The sequence below is a fragment of the Canis aureus genome, chromosome 8, assembly GCF_053574225.1.
Source record: "Canis aureus isolate CA01 chromosome 8, VMU_Caureus_v.1.0, whole genome shotgun sequence".
Classification (NCBI taxonomy): domain Eukaryota; kingdom Metazoa; phylum Chordata; class Mammalia; order Carnivora; family Canidae; genus Canis; species Canis aureus.
In genome coordinates, this window is record NC_135618.1 from 8,852,089 (window position 1) to 8,869,205 (window position 17,117).

The 17,117-nt window shown below is 39.6% G+C and overlaps 1 pseudogene; it reads right to left on the reverse strand.

Annotated features, from left to right (window-relative positions):
* Positions 1–262: 262 nt before the first annotated feature.
* Positions 263–11,155, reverse strand: LOC144318226 (E3 ubiquitin-protein ligase RNFT1 pseudogene; annotated as a pseudogene).
* Positions 11,156–17,117: the final 5,962 nt, after the last annotated feature.

The window sequence follows — 17,117 nt, forward strand, 5'->3', positions numbered from 1 at the left end:
TAGTGGGGAGGAGTGGAGGGAGAGGAAGAGAGAGAATCTCAGGTGGACTCCCCACTGGATTTGGGGTTCCATCTCATGACCCTGAGATCATGACCTGAGCCTAAAGCAAGAGTCAGATGCTTAACTGACTGAACCATTCAAGTGTCCCTGGAAACGTTTTTCTTAATTTTTAGTGCTGAAGTCTATCCCAATGACTTTAGCAATAGTCATTGTAACCAACTGCAATTAATATCTTGTAGTCTTCATAGCTCATAGGACCTGATTATATTTGAATGTATGATGAAATAGCCTTACCTTTCCGTTTGGTAACGTGGTCTGAAATCACAGTTCTGACCAGTGGACATTCTCTTGGTGAAACCATGAGGTAATGCACTCTTTGGAAAATATATACTGACAGATGGGAAAAATAATCTTACGAAGTTCTGCTTGACATGTTGGTCAAATATCATCTTAATAAGTCGCTTTGTAGGTTGGTCATGTAAAAAATATTCACAAAAACTTGTCTGAAAGGCCTCAGATTTTCAAAAGAAAATCCAAAAACTTGAGAATGAAGGAGAAAAAAGCTACTATTATCCCAAGACTCTAGTTATATTGCCAGACTCCCTGTAGTTAATAAGGTAATAGAACCAAATAGATATGGGAACAAAATTCATTTATGCTGACACAATTCTTCTAAGAATGCATATCAGTAATCCTTGGATTTAAAAGGCATCATAAAAGAAGGTACCAATAAAATAAGGCATTTCAAGCCTATGAAAAAGACTTTCAGAATGAAGACTGTAATTCCAATAATCCAAAGTACTTCCCAGAAGCTCCAATGACCCAAAGTAGGATTTACAAAGATTAAGTTGTAATAAAGTGACTGAAAATGAAAGAGAACAGAAGATGCTGCCAAGAATACTAGTAACCAAGCATACTGAACCTTTGGGCACTTTTTCTTAGAAAAAGCCTGATTTACAGTGCTTTTGTTGGCATACATAAAAGTTGTTAGAAGCCCAGTTCCAAGAGAAGTTACATATATTTCTGGAGCATGGATTTTCAGCACATCCTTTAGGGATGAAGTTCACCTGGATATGAACATTTCAAGAACAAGAGCAAGGCCCTTTTTCTGTCCATCTTGTTGCATGAGCACTTTGGGAGATTGATGCTGCTGCACTGTCCACGGTTCAGAGAGTGGCATGGCCCTTGAATACCTTTTCTCTGATCCACATTCCTTTGCATCAGGACTGTGTTTCCTCTAATGATGATGGGTGGTTGGAAGTTTCACATTGGTATCAGGGACAGTGGGAGATAATCCTATGTCTTCAGTCAGGACCTTCACCCCCAAGTCCCAACACAACTAACTTTGTTAGCCGCAATGGCAGGAACAAAGCTAGGTTTTTTAATGGGCTTTTGTGTTCAATTTTTTTTTTGTAATTGTCTTAAAATTTGGGCTCTAGTAGCTTTCATATGGCCTTCCTAGTCAGGCCCCCAATTTCCGGACCCTCAGTTTCTGCTTGCAAACTGGCTAATTGTTTCCTGAGTTCATTTCTTATAATACTTTGCCTGACATACAAAGTAAAAATGAACCCACAATTATTTTCCTGCCAAGCACTTGCCCCAGAGTTACAGTCTCAGCGGGCATGTGCTCTGCTTGCCAAGTTATCCCAGGCAAGTATACTACATATTTTGTCCCTGTGTAATTTGGGTGTCCATCTTTATGGCTCTGTTATAGATTCTTTTATAACAAATCTTGACATCAAATAGCATAAGTCCTCCAACTTTTTTCTTTTCTAAAGCTGTTTTGACAATTATATGTTCTTTTTAGTTCTATATAAATTTCAGACTAATCTTTTCAACTGCTACAAAAAAGCCTCTTGGAATCAGGGCCTGAAGCTGGAGAATAAGGTAGAGAGAAAGGAGAGAGATGAGGGGGGAGAGGAGAAGAGAGGAGAGGAGAGGAGAGGAGAGGAGAGGAGAGGAGAGCTGGTGAAGCAGGCAGGTAACTAAGCAGTCCTTCTGAAGCACCTGCGTGGTAGACAAGTCAGAGCTTGAGGGGTATCTGCTGAAAGTGTCCACAAAGGATAAAATTTAAATTCCTTAGTGTAGCATAAAATCCATTCATGACTAGTGGATGAGCCTAGGCCCTGGAATCAGAATTTCTAAGTTGAAATTTTATGGTAGCCACTTCTACAATATATGACCTTGGGTGGGTCACTTAATCTTCCTGGGCTTCTATTTCTTTAACTGTGAAATGGGGGAGGAGGATGAGAACAGCCCTTTCCTCATCAACTTTTGTCAGCGTTCACTGAGATGTAAAGATGTAATATTCCTTCTATAGGACAATCTCTCACCATTGCAGGGCCCACCCCCACGCTATGCTTTATCCGAACCTAACTCCTATACTACTAGTTCTCTTCATTGTGATGCATCATGCTTCTGTACCTCCACATATTACCTGATTCACCCTTTTTCTCTTCCTCTGACTAGAACCTGCTCATTCTCCAGGACTCAGTGACTCATCACTCCCTTCCGGCAGCCTCCTCTGATTCCTTCAGCCTCCATTAGTGATGGTTCCCTTGAGCTATCTCAGTGTCAGTGCTTGATTGTACCACAGTGGATTCTTTTTCTCTGTCTCTCCCACTATAAATTATAGATTCTCTCCCCTGCTGGACTGTAAACTCTAGACCACATTTTCCTTGAGGGTAGGAACTGTTTTGCCTGTCTTTGTATCCTTAGCTCCTAATGTAGCACTAAGTTTTTAAGAATGTTTGTTAGCAGATTCTTAAAAATGTTTATTGAGTCGATGAATATTGAATGATGGGGATGTCTAGCAGGCATTGTTACACTTTATGGAGAAATATAAAGATGATGGGGTATTTTGGGACAATGCATAACAGCAAGAATTTTAGAATTCCAAAATTTAGTGAGTTGGTAGATTTCAAAGTATATATATTGCTGTTAAGACTTGAAATTAAAAAAAAATAATGGAAAGTTTCTTAACACAAAGAATGACTAAGGACATTTTTTGGTTAAGGCATTGTTTACTACCATTTGCTCAATATCCATTACTTTCAGACCTCTTACAAAGACATTGAAATCCACAACTATCTGGCCAATTAATCTTTGACAAAGCAGAAAAGAATATCCAGTGAGTAAAAGAGCCTATTCAACAAATGGTGTTGGGAAAACTGGACAGCAACATGTACAAGAATGAAACCAGACCACTCTCTTATACCATGCACAAAAATAAATCAAAATGGATGGAAGACCTAAATGTGAGACCTGAAACCATAAATATCCTAGAGGAGAACATGGGCAGTAACCTTTTTGACATCAGCTGTGCAACTTCTTTCTAGATACGTCTCCTGAGGCAAGGGGAAAAAAGGCAAAAATAAACTATTAGAGCTTCATCAAAATAAAAAGCTTTTGCACAGTGAAGGAAATCATTAACAAAACTAAAAGGCGACCTATGGAGTGGGAGAAGATATTTGCAAGTGACATATCTTTTAAAGATTAGTATCCAGAATCTATAAAGAACTTATAAAATGTAACACCCCAAAATGAATAATCCAATTAAAAAATGGGCAGAAGATATAAATAGACATTTTCCCAAAGAAGACATACAGATGGCCAACAGATGCACTCAAAGATGCTCAACATCACTCATCATCAGGGAAATACAAAACAAAACTTCAATGAGATATCACCTCAGTACCTGTCAGAATGGCTAAAATCAACAACACAGGAAACAACAGGTGTTGGCAAGAAATTGGTGAAAGGGGAACCCTCTGGTGCTATTGATAGGAATACAAGCTGGTATAGCCACTGTGGAAAACAGTATGAAGTTTCCTCAAAATAGTTAAAAATAGCTCTACCCTATGATCCAGTAATCATGCTACTGGTTATTTACGCAAAGAATACAAAAATACTATTTCAAAGGGATACATGCACCCCAATGTTTATAGCTACATTATCTACAATAGTCAATTTATGGAAGCAGCCCAAGTGTCCATTGATTGATGAAAGGACAAAGAAGACATGGTGTATATATATGATGGAATATTATTCAGCCATAAAAAGAATGAAATCTTGCCACTTGCAACAACATGGAGCTAGAGAGCATTAAGCTAAGTTAAATAAGTTAGAGAAAGTCAAATACCATATGGTGTCACTCATGTGGAATTGAAGGAACAAAACAAATGAATAAAGGGGGTAGAAAAGAGAGAAGTGATCCAAAAAACAGACTCTTAACTACAGAGAACAAACTGATGGTTATCAGAGGAGAGGTGGGTGGGGGTATTGGTAAAATAGGTGATGGGGATTAAGGAATACACTTGTGATGAGCACCAGGTGATGTATGAAAATGTTGAATCACCATATGGCACACCTAAAACTAATATACACTGGATATTAATTAAATGGAAGTTTTAAAACAGATTTATTTATTTATTTATTTATTTATTTATTTATTTATTTATTTTAGAGAGAGAGTGTGGGTATGCTCGAGTGGGGGAGGAACAGAGGGAGAGGGATAAGCAGACTCTGTGCTGAGTGGCTGAGTATGGAGCCCTATGAAGGACTTGATCCCACAACCCTGAGATCATGACCTGAGCAAAATCTAAAGTCCGATTTTTTTTTAAAGATTTTATTTATTTATTCATGAGAGAGAGAGAGAGAGAGAGAGAGAGGCAGAGACACAGGCAGAGGGAGAAGCAGGCTCCATGCAGGGAACCTGATGTGGGACTCAATCCCAGGTCTTCAGGATGATGCCCTGGGCTGACGGTGGCACTAAACCACTGAGCCACCCAGGCTGCCCAAGAGTCTGATGTTTCTCTTTGAAATCACAGAAAAAAAAAAAAAGAGTCTGATGTTTAACCATAACTGATTGAGCCTCCCAGGTGCCCCCTGACTGGAATTTGAATAACAAAATATTAAAAGTTCTTTAAAAAATATTCTGTCAGTGGTTAATTGTATTACCTAAAAGCATATAGTAGTTATCCTTGGCAAACTATGGACCAAAATCCTGGGAAATACCTGTTAATTCTAAAATGTCTGTATGAGTTCAATCTTTTTTTTTTTTTAATAGATTTTATTTATTTATTAGACCTAGAGCATAAGTAGGGGGAGGGGTGGAGGGAGAAGTAGCAGACTCACCATTGAGCACAGAGCCCTAGGGGAGTGCTTAATTCCAGGACCTCGAGATTATCCCCTGAGCCAAAGTCAGATGCTTAACTGACAGCCACCTAAGCGTCCGAGTTCAATAATTTTAACAGTGAATCTTGCCTCAGTCATTAGATTATGCCTGGCGTTTTTGATGGCAATCTTTTAATAAAGAGAACAAGTAATACTCTGAGGGTTTCTTTCCTTTAAAATTTCAAATTTCCATGTGCTGAATATGCTTGATATGATATGCTTGCTTGATATGAAGTACATCTGTTATAAATTCTAAAATTAATTTTTAAAATTTTTATTATTTATAAATATTTATTAGACACAGAGAATGAGAGAGCACAAGCAGGGGTAGGGGCAGAGGGAGAAGCAGACTCCCCACTGAGCAGGGAACCCCATGTGGGGCTCGATTCCAGGATCCTGGGATCATGACCTGAGTCAAAGGCAGATGCTTAACCAACTGAGCCACCAGGCACCCCAAGAATTTTTTAAAAAATTTTAAATTTCTGGATCAGGGGATCCCTGGGTGGCTCAGAAATTTAGCACCTGCTTTCAGCCCAGGACATGATCCTGGAGTCCTAGGATGGAGTCTCGCGTCGGGCTCCCCACATGGAGCCTGCTTCTCCTTCTGCCTGTGTCTCTGCCTCTCTCTCTCTCTCTCTCTCTCTCTCTCTGTATCTCATGAATAAATAAATACAAAAATCTTAAAAAATTTTCTGGATCAATAATTATTAAGTTTCTTAAAGTTTGAAATAAAAATGTCAGTGCATAGACTAAATATCAGAGGATATTAAATCTAAGCACTTCTATGGGCTATAGATGTTGACCTTTTCCAAAAACCTGTCCCTCAAATAAGTTCTTGCTTTGATATAAGGAAACGTTTTAATAAATATGCAAATGATCACTCTCAAAATCAGTATCATGCTTTGTTAGGCTTATGACTCTAACTGCTATCCAGTGCATCACAATTGTAAGATTAAGAAGAGTGACTTGTTTAAATATTTTTGCATCTTACAAATGAATAAGAATATGAAAGTCTCACTAAAGAAATGGGCAAAGGGCATATCAAAGGAGTCAGAAAAGAAAAAGTAAAAATGGCCAATAAATATATGGAAAGATGTTAGCTTTATTAGTAACAAAACGCAAACCAGAACAGTCGTGAGACACCATTTTAATCTATCTCCGTAGCAAAGGGTGTGAAGATGTGGGCATTTTCATCCTTTGCTGTTGGGAGGGTAAATCTGTAGTCTTCCCTGCAATCCGATGGTATGTGTGAAAGGCTTTAAAAATGCTTTTAGCTTTGACTTGGGAATCTCACTTCTAGGAATTTATTCTAAGAAAAAAAAAAAAAGGATAAATGCAGAATGGCATACATTTAAGCATATTTGTCACAGCCTTGTGTTTGAAAGGGCATTGGCTGGGGCATCTGCTTTGGCCTGACTTCTGTGTGGAGGGACGGCAGCTTCTGGGATACTTCTAGCCCCTCTTGCACGGCACATGGCCCCAGGGGAGAAGGAGCAACTGGTTTGGTCATGGTCAGGGATCATCCGGCCTGCAGAGCGTTGGCCTTCATAGGCTTCCCGCCAAGTGCAGCCTTTATAGGGAAGGCCTTCCCGCCCTGGGGAAGTTTTCCCTCTACCTGTGCCTGTCTAGGAAACTCTTTAACTCCAGATACTGTGTTAGGAATCTCATGGGCTGCACACCTGATCCACGTCTTCCGTCCAACTTCTATAAAAAAATAAGGCTGATATTTTGCTTTCTATCTGTCTGATTCCTCCCTACTGATGTTAGTATTGAGCCAGGGCTTCCTGACACCCCCAAGAAATAAGAACAACAGCAAGATAGAATTTGGATATCCAAAAACATGGGGTTGATTAAAAGGATATGGCTGTAAAATTAGAAATGATGCAGCAATTCAAAATGATTCTGTGGATGTCTACACCGATAAATGCAGAAGATTCTAATGTAGCATTTTGCACATGAACACACTTATTATTTATACATGTAGATGGCTTTTTCCCTTTCTTTCCTCCTCTATATTTTCTGAAGCTTCTGTAACTACATAAAAATAAGTTAATTGCATTTTTGCCTATAGGCTGTACTTATGGCTGTGTTTAGTGTTTATGGTGGCTGGTGTGTGCTTTCCCTTATTCTTTTGTCTCAGAGGGAGTTTCCCTGATGGGGTGAGCAGAGTCTTGGTCTCAGGCAGGAGAACCGGAATTGGGTCAGTTTTTCCCAGCTGCACATCTTCATTACACAGATGCCTCTCAACAGGGAGAGAGGCCCCTGGTGGTCTGTGGCTACTGGCTTCATCTTCCTACCTTCTCAGCAGAACCTCGCCTGGTCAGAAAGATGCTCACCTGGGGGCCCAAATGAGGCAAGAATCATCTTGTTCCCCTACTGCCCTATTCTGTGTCCTGCTCAGGAAGCTGGAGCCGTTGTCCGAGGAGAGCCAGCGCCTTAGTCATCCTTGTGCTGTTGAGGGTTGGGAGAACTCTCCTACTCAAGGGAAGAAAACTGTTAGATAATATCAAGTCCAGGGTGAGCTGATGCACAGCATTACCTCTAAGTCTTGGAGATGCCAAAACCATCATTTACAATGGCTCCTGGGAAATAGAATTTTCCAAATAAGTGAAGTTTCTAGAGAGCTGGCATTTACTACCTTAAGGGCCTATGCTATTTTTCTTAGCTATTTTTGATGGAAATCTTACTGAAGGGCTTTCAATTTATTCTCATAAACACTCAACATTTTCTTGATGACTCAGTCTCATCCTTTGGAAAAAAAAAAAGTATTTTAAATTGTGCTGTAAAATGGTGATGTTCTCTGACTACATTAAGTCGTGTAGTCCTGAAGAGCAGCTCCTGGTTATACTTCCAAGGTCATGTCTGTGCTTTTTAGATGGTCAGCCTGCTTCCCCTGCTGAAAACTGCTCCATCTATATGGTCTGTGAGCTCTGGTTGAGACCCTGCTATGTTAAATTAGCATTTGGTTGGTAAGGAAGGGCTCTGGTTAGCATTAAGACTTCGTATCTTGTAACACGCATTTCTGCTGCTGTGAGGCCATTTTCATTTGGTTCTGGGTTTGCTGTTGGGTTTCAGCCACTGTGGTTAAAGTGGTAAGCAGTCAGAACTATGGTCGAATGGGCCATTCTTGTATTTTGCAGCAAGATATCCATTCACTTTTTTTTGACAATCCAATTAAAATTCACATTTTCCTTTACAAACAGGCTTCTTTATAGATTAATGATCACTTACATTATAATTGTAGAAGCTGTGGTTCAAACAAAGGGAGTCAATTTGCTAATCTTATTTATAATAAAATTAAAATGTTTATGAACTTGAGGTTCTGCTCCTGAGGCTCTAAGCCTGGAAATCACAAGTTATTTCTAAGAGAATTCTGAAGAGACAATTGAATGATCATGTTCATTCATTTTCACTCTACTCAACTTAATTTTTTAAAAAAGATTTATTTACTTAAAGCGCACATGTGCATATGCATGTGCTAGAGAGAGAACATGTATGTGTGTGTGCAGGAGCACACACAAGCAGGAGGAGGAAGTGGGAGAGAGAGAGAGAGAGGGAGAGAGAGAGAGAGAATCTCAAGCAGACTCCCTGTTGAGTGTGGAGCTTGAGGTGGGGCTTGATCTCATGACCGTGAGATCGTAACCTGAGCTAAAACCAAGAGTTGGATGCTCAACTGACTGAGCCACCCAGATGCCACTCTATTCAACTTAATTAAGAAGTGATTCTTGAAGCAACTGGGTGGCTCAGTGGTTGAGCATCTGCCTTTGGCTCAGGTCATGATCCTGGGGTCCCAGGATCCAGTCCCACATCAGGCTCCCCATGAGGAGCCTGCCTCTCCCTCTGCCTATGTCTTTGGTTCTCTCTCTATGTCTCTCATGAATAGATAAGTAAAATCTTAAAAAAAAAGAAAGTTATTCTTTTATTGGTTTTCCATCACCTAAAGTATATAAAGTGTAATTTCTTTAATATTCTATCAGTTAGTTTGGCTGCCTAAAAAACACCAAAAACATAATGGTTTAAAAAAAGTTTCATTATGTTTATGATTCTGTAGCTCAGTGGGCAGCTCTTTTGGTCTGAGTCAGATTGGCTAGAGCTCTGATGTTTTAGGTTTTTGTCAAGTGTCTGGGTTGGCTGAGATGACTGAGGCCTCTCTCCATGAAGTCTTATTTCCCAGGAGGCTCACCCAGGTGTGTCATAATATAGAAGGGCTTCCAGTGGCAAGAGAAGGCAAACTCCAAAGCACAGGTGGTTTTCAAATCTCTGCCTCTGTTACATTGACTGATGTCCTGTTGGCCAAACTAAGTCACATTGGCTCTTGTGCACGAGAACAAAGAGGTGCGATTTATTGGGGTCATTGCTGCAATGATCTATCACATCATGTTCCACTCTATCATTCTAACCCTGTAGTTCCCAACCTGTGGCTGAGGTGTCCTGGAACACCACAGTGAATTTATAAGGGGATGTTGTGGGACATTTAAAAATTTCAAGGGAAACATAATTATACTCCATGACTGTTGGATATCATGCAAACTACGAGCTACATGTAGGCCACAGTGTCAATGTCATAATGATATATTTCTTTTGGTGCTGTTTTATCTTTGCAAGCCTGGGTTTTTGGTGGTTGCTGTAATAAAAAGCAAGTACTACATGAAAATTACCGTGGAACAGGGGGAATGAGGGTGGTGGTGCCCAATTTGATTCCAGGGTTGCAGAAGTGGTACAGTACTCAGCGGGCGCATATATCTCATTATTAAGTAGATGTGGTTATTTAAAGATGAAATAAAATATTTAAAAAATATATGTGTATTTTTTTCAAATATAATTAAGTTGTTAGGGTATGCATACTTACACAGTTGTTTGTACCTGACTGCCTACGAAATGAAATTATTAAATATTTCTTTTGGTCTAGAGACACTGTGAAAAAAATGAAAAAGACACTAAGGATGCTGTGAGCTGGGAAAGGTTGGGAGCTGCTGTTTTAACTTCATTTGCTACTGCTGATAAAAGAAAAAAAGTCAGGAAGGAAAGCTAGTTTTGGGAAAAGGTGCATGGATTCAATTGTGGAGGTGCTGAGTCTGAGGGCCTAGAGGGCCATTCAGGGAGAGATGTACAGCTGGGATCCAGGCAGGAGGTTTAGAGCAGAGCTCATTCCATCTCTGAATGGTCATGTGCAGGTTCTCTTTCTGGTTGCTCTGGATATTGTATGAACTCAATAATTGTAAAAGAAAAAGATAGGGTTGTTGAAAGGGAAGGAACCTAAAAACCGAAACTTGAAACTGACCTGCAAAACAAATGTTCTTGGTTTAACATCTTTGCAAATGTTAAATGGATGCATTTGAATTTCCTTCTTGCATCATGTTTTATTGCAAAGTATTCTATGGAAGAGCCATGAGGTTTACGTAGAGGAAGAGAAAGTGAACTCTTGACCTCTTAGCCAGGTGTTGTGCAGGTAGGGGGTTTGCTTAAATACTTTATTTCCCATTTAGCACATCACTAGCTGAGCCCAGAAAATCCAGATCATAGAGGGCATCCATTGTATAGGGAAGACGCCCTTAGACACACTTAAGTGTTCGTAAGATTAGCATCAAGAAGTAGGAGGTTATGATGTTAGGAAACTAAAGGTCTCCTTCCTTCCCTCATACACATACCTTTTTTGGTCAAGGGGATTGTGGAAAGGAATAGAAAGAAAAGATAGTGATTTGTGTCTTGTAATTGCTCCCCATGGCTTGGGAAGAAGTTGTGTTACAAAAATGAGAGTAATAATAAGAACAAAGAGGGGAGATATTGCCCATTTCCAAACTGGGGGTCCTGGAAAGCTTACTTTTGTCCTGTCCACCTGTACAACTTGGGGACATGACCACAACTTGGCTACACACCACAAGTAGAAGGAGATCCTGTGGGTTTGTTTTCTTATGCTGCTTCCAATTTCCATGTTTTGTAGTTGATATGACAAGAGCCAGTCGGCCTTCCGAGGCGCCATCTGCCCAACCTGTCCCGACAAGGCAGGTGGACTGACAGGCCAGTAGGCTGGGTGAGGGACAGAGTAGTGACTCCACAGTCCAGAGACAACTTAGTGGAGGTGAGGCTGAGTCATGCAGAGGTGTTACTTGGTCCTGACCAAGCAGGATGCTCCCAATGAATAACGGTAGTTGTCTTGAGATCAGTAGTAGCTTCCTAATGTATGCCAATGACCCCCATAAGGCTAGGAGGCTCTTCTCTCAGGTTTGTGAAGATCCATCACGATACCCCTTCTCCTCAGATATTGAGATGTCATCTTAGGAAGAGAAGCAGGGGAAGGAGGCAACTGCTGAGGGCCAGCATTGACTACATAATTTTCTGGGCTCAGTGCAAAATAAAAACACAAGCCCCTTGTCAAAAGTTAAGAATTTTAAGACTACAACAGAAGATCATTAAACCAGGTGTGGGGTCCTTCTAAGTGCAGGACCATGTGCAACTGCACAGGTCTCACATCTATGAAACTGGCCTTGCTGAAAACCTGAACATATTTTTCCCCTAGAGATTCTCAACACTGCCCAAAGGGTTTGTTGAAATTATCAGATTGGATTAAATTTAAACTTCATTGGACATATAGTTAATTCTATAGTTAATTCCCCCTTGAGCAGTGAATGGGAACCTGGGAGAATGCCAGATTAGTTTATGGACAATCAAGATATGAGTTGGCGGCCCTTCTGTAAAGACATCATTTTTCACTTTTTATAGGAGAAAATTTGCTATTTAGAGAGGTTAAGGGATTTCTCAAGGTTACCCAGGTAATTAGTGGTGAGGTTGAGGTTTAAACCCAGCTATGACTCGAAAACTCAGCCATGTTTCCACTCTTCCAATATCAAAGCTAAAGCTGAGAAACTGAACTTCAAAGTGAGATTTCTTTTCAAATGTACTTATTTATTTTTTATTATTTATTTATTTATTTATTTATTTATTTATTTATTTATTTTTTCAAATGTAGTTATTTTTGTAAGTGCATGAAGAGTATGTCTTATAGGAATGATACTGTCCGGTAGAGAGCATTTTGGAAAATTGGGGGGTATTTTGATTGTCTGAAGGGATGCTGATGGGCAAAGGTTAGGGACATTAGAACGTTGCAATTTGTAGGACACTCCGACACAAGCAAGAATTGTTTGATATCCTGCATAACTTTTGGTTGCCTCACCAGTTGCTTGGGTATGTGAAAACTTGTTTATAGTTATGAGTCTAGGACCTAATAACATTTACCTAAACTCATAATATATTTTGCATGGTTTAAAAATAGGCTGAAATTTCCATAACTAAACCAACTATAAATAGAAGGGAGAGTATACTTGATTTGTTTCATACTTTACCAAGAGTTGTTCCCTATTTTGGAAAATTGCATTGCTCAACAGCCATGCAGCTTTTGGCATTTGGATCATCAATACAACACCCCTTAATCAATTTATTAGTAGATGTCAATTTCCCATAGCTCCCACATGTAGATGCATCAAGTGCTTTATTAGTCTTCTGGTTATGGCCATGTCTGAGCATATTGGCATATACATTATTTGATTACAAATTCTCTTTCGTTCTCCTTTTTCTTTTTAAGATTTTATTTATTTATTCATGAGAGACACAGAGACAGAGAGGCAGAGACACAGGTGGAGGGAAGAGCAGGCTCCACGCAGGGAGCCTGACGTGGGACTCGATCCTGGGACTGAAGGCAGTGCTAAACCGCTGAGCCACCTGGGCTGCCCCTTTTTCGTTCTCCTTTGTATTATTGTCAGAGTGGTTTTTGGTTTTGTTTAAAAGTTGCATGTGTGGGTAGGTTATAATTTTTGTATGGATTTCATTTTAGGACTGTATAAGGGCATTGACAAATATTGGTTGTAGAAAAGGGATGAATCTAGTAGTTTGAGAACCACTTCAGTGGGAGGCATGAGTATTTGGAATCAGTAAAGACCAGAGTTATTTTTGTAGGAAAATCATAGAGTTATTGACTTTCCCTGAAGGCTTATTGGCTATGAGGGCAACAGTACTGATACTGATGTGAAAGAGTTATTAAATCTTTTAAGAAACTATATTGTCTGTTAGGCACGGAATCAAGATATCTGACCTAATTTACCCAAGGAGTAGGGCTTTCCAGGTGACCTCTTTTTTTTTTTTTTTAAGTTAATTTTTGTCCTCTTGGCTGGATGAAGTTGTCCTTTCTATTTGAGAGTATGACCTTAGCAGGGAAAAAAAGAGAAAAATTCTTTTGATTCAGGTTCATTTTTTTTCCTCTTGGGGAAAATATCCCTTTGAAGGTAAAATAACTATGTGAGACATTGACATTGCTCCCTGACAACTCAAAAGGCTCCCTGTTACTAACTGTTATGAGAAGGCTGGCATGAGGGGGCCTTTGGGCAAAATGTCCCAATCTACTAAGTTTCTACCACGACCATGTTCCCTATGTAACTCTTGGACTCTGACCTTTTTGTAGGTGGGATGTCTTATTATCTATTATTAACAATGTTATATGCCAGTTAATCATATAAAGTTATTGGTGAAAAGGTAAAAAACTATACTGAGTCCAAGGGAATAAGTTCTTTGTTTTAGGCTCTCTGGGTCATGCCATGTAGTGATGTCTATTATGCTACTTAGGGAAAATTGTCCTCTCCTTTCGGACTCTCTCTTCTGGAATCCTGCCCCATCTCACACTGCCTTCCTGTGTGGGACAGTACTTGTCCAGGGACTAGCATCTGTTTGCTCAGTCTCTGGTCTGGGTGATGCTCATTTGGGATGGAGAGAAGTTGAGATGGGAAAGTGCCTCTGGAGCTTCCTGGCGGGTATCTGCCCCTTAATGTAAGTAGCTTAGTGTAATGACTCAGATCCTGGTCCCTGGAACCAGTCAGCCAGGATTTCAGTTCTGGCTTTACAGTTAATAGTTGTCTAGCTTCAATTCTGTCTCAGTTTCCTCATCTATAACATCTATAAAGCAGGAATTATAATTATTATTATTATAATTGCAACCTATTATAATTGCAACCTAATTTGCAATGTTGTTGTGATGATTGAATGTGTTCATATGTATAAATGGGAAGCAGGGTGGAAGAAAACCCGCTTTACCACACTTACACGTTTAAACGGAAGACTGTTTTGTTTGCTGCTATTTCCTGGTTGGTGTTTTCTTGCAGATTGGTTGACCCTAAGTGACTTCTTTGATCTTTTGGATGGTGTGTCTAGGGGAACAGCTGGATAAATGTACAGTGGAAGGAGTCATCAACTTGGGCTTTAGATTCAGGAGTGTCACTCTTCTGTTCAAAAGCCTTTGAAGCGTCCCCATTTCATGGAGAGTAAAAACCAAAGACTTCACAATGTCTACAGGGTCTTGCCTCAGCTGGACCCTTGTGGCATCTGTGACCTTGTCATCAGTTGCTTTCCCTGCACTCCGTCCAGCCAGACCAGTCTTCTTGCTATACCTCTAACGTGCCAGGTGTACTCCTACTGTAGGGCTTTTGCTCTAGCTGTGCCCTGTGTGTTGAATGCTATTCTCTTTGACATCAGCATCACTCCTGAACCTCTTTCAAGTCTTTACTCAAATCTCACCTTCTCAATGAAGCCTGTCCTGAGCACCTGATTTCATACCAAAATCTGCCTCTCACCTCTACCCCTGGCACTTCTATTCCCTTTACTGAGCTCTACTTTTTCCTCATAATGCCATTGATCTTCTAATAAACCATATAATTTACTTAAGTATTGTATTCATTGCTTCTTATCTGTCTTTCTCTACTAGAATAGAAACTTAAAAAGGAGGATATTGCTTTTTCACTCATCCTTAGAGTCTTGAGTTCTTGGCACATAGGAGCTATGTACTCAATAAATATTTATGGAATGAATGTATGAGTCACCCATTAAGGCTGAGGACATAGCTGATCTAATTACACCAGGGTTTTCCTAGCAAGAAAGAAGGGAGACTAGCTATTGAATGGGCAATAAACAATATCTGATGTGGATTCTAAAATGCTCGGGTGCACATTGGGTAAAATTGGATTTTGGACTAATTGAGAAATATTTGAGTCTTTTTGCCTAGGGCTATTTTTACCTTTAAAAGTGATCAGAAGAATATATAATAAAAATGCATTCATATCAGAGAATGTCACTGTTGGAAAGGATTGGAGTGATGTATATCCTCCTCAGGATTCTTCACAGATGAGTAGAAAATGAATCAAGCACAAAAATCAGCGCAAGTGTGCTAAAATCTGCCAAATCTATTCACTTTTCTACTTGAGATCCTCTCAAGTATTTGAAGACAGCAATCCTGTTTTCTCTTCTGCGGGGTAAACATCCTCGGTTTCTTACCTAGCTCAGTTTTGAGAATCTTCACCATCCTGGCCACCCTGTTTTGGATGAAATACAACTTTACAGTGTAGTTTTATTTTATTATTACTATTATTATTATTATTTTTATTTTTATTGAGAGAGAGAGAGAGAGCAAGGGGGAGGGGTAGAGGGAAAGGAAAAAAGAGAATCTTAAACAGGCTCCACATTCAGCATGGAGCCCAACGCAGGGCTGGACCCCATGACCCTGAACTCACGACCTGAGCTGAAATCCAACTGAGCCATCCAGGTGCTCCTACAATGTGATTTTTAAAAATCAGTAGCCAAAATGGTTCACAGTGCTCCTAATTGAGTTTAATAAAATGAAATGCAAAGAGATCACTTACCGAAATGAATATTATGAATATATTATAAACAAAGAAACAAACACATTAGGTAAATAATTAAGGGGAGAGGAGATATTGACTAACAACTAAAATGTCAGAGGTAGGTCTACACCTAGGTAGAGCTGGAGATCCAGGGGTTCATCTATCATCTGAACTTTGTCTTCATTGCTCAATTTTTTGTTGTATTTTCTTCACTTCCAGGAGGGGTGTCCACATATTTTTTCTTGGAAGCTCCATGTTTACATCTTACCAAATTAGCGACTCCTCTCAGTGGTAAGGACAGAATTCTGGAGAAAAACTAACACTTAATGGAAGAGAAATACACACATTGCTGATCTTGCAGAATGTAAATTCTGTCATAAGTAAACAATTTCAGAGTACTATGACTTCCTAAATTGGCTTTTGGTGACACTCCTTTTGAATGAGTTCACAATGCTCATTATTTTGTATCTTCCAGAATTCTTCCTGGAATTGATGTCAAACTCATGTTTTGAAAATTGTAGAGCGGGATCCCTGGATGGCGCAGCGGTTTGGCGCCTGCCTTTGGCCCAGGGCGCGATCCTGGAGACTCGGGATCGAATCCCACATCAGGCTCCCGGTGCATGGAGCCTGCTTGTGTCTCTGCCTCTCTCTCTCTCTCTCTCTGTGACTATCATAAATAAATTAAAAAAAAATTAAAAAAAAAAGGAAGTTGTAGAGCTGTTTTTTTTTTTTTTTTCAAATTTGGGAAATTAAGATATCAGTCCCCTATCTTTTATCTTTTCATCCTTTTCTAGTTCACACTGATTTTTCAAAGGGTCATAGTATTTCAGCATTTATTGAATACCACACAATGGTACTTCCTTCATTCATATTTACAAGTTCTTGGCTTCTGAGACAGGAATTCATCTAGCTTAAAAACTTGAATTCCTTTAAATCAACCAGTTAAATCATATTTCTTATAATTTGCCCACCTGCCTTGACCTTCTAGTTCTACAGTAAAGACCTTTTTAGTTTGGATCCTTGGTTTTAAGAAACAGAGAATCGATCAGGTTAATTCCAGATTATGGAGAAGCTTATATGGAGCAGGGAGGAAGAAAAGGAAATCATAAGAACACAGAAGTAAACTTCATGGAGGCTTGTGTCTGTGGGTAGGTCCTAAACAGCAGCAATTTGTAGGTCTTCTATCTACAATCACATCAGTTTTTGACTCTGTAAATTGATGTATAACTTGTCCCTATCTGTTCTCTGTCACTGCAGATTCGTTTGTGTTTCCTAGGCTTTAAT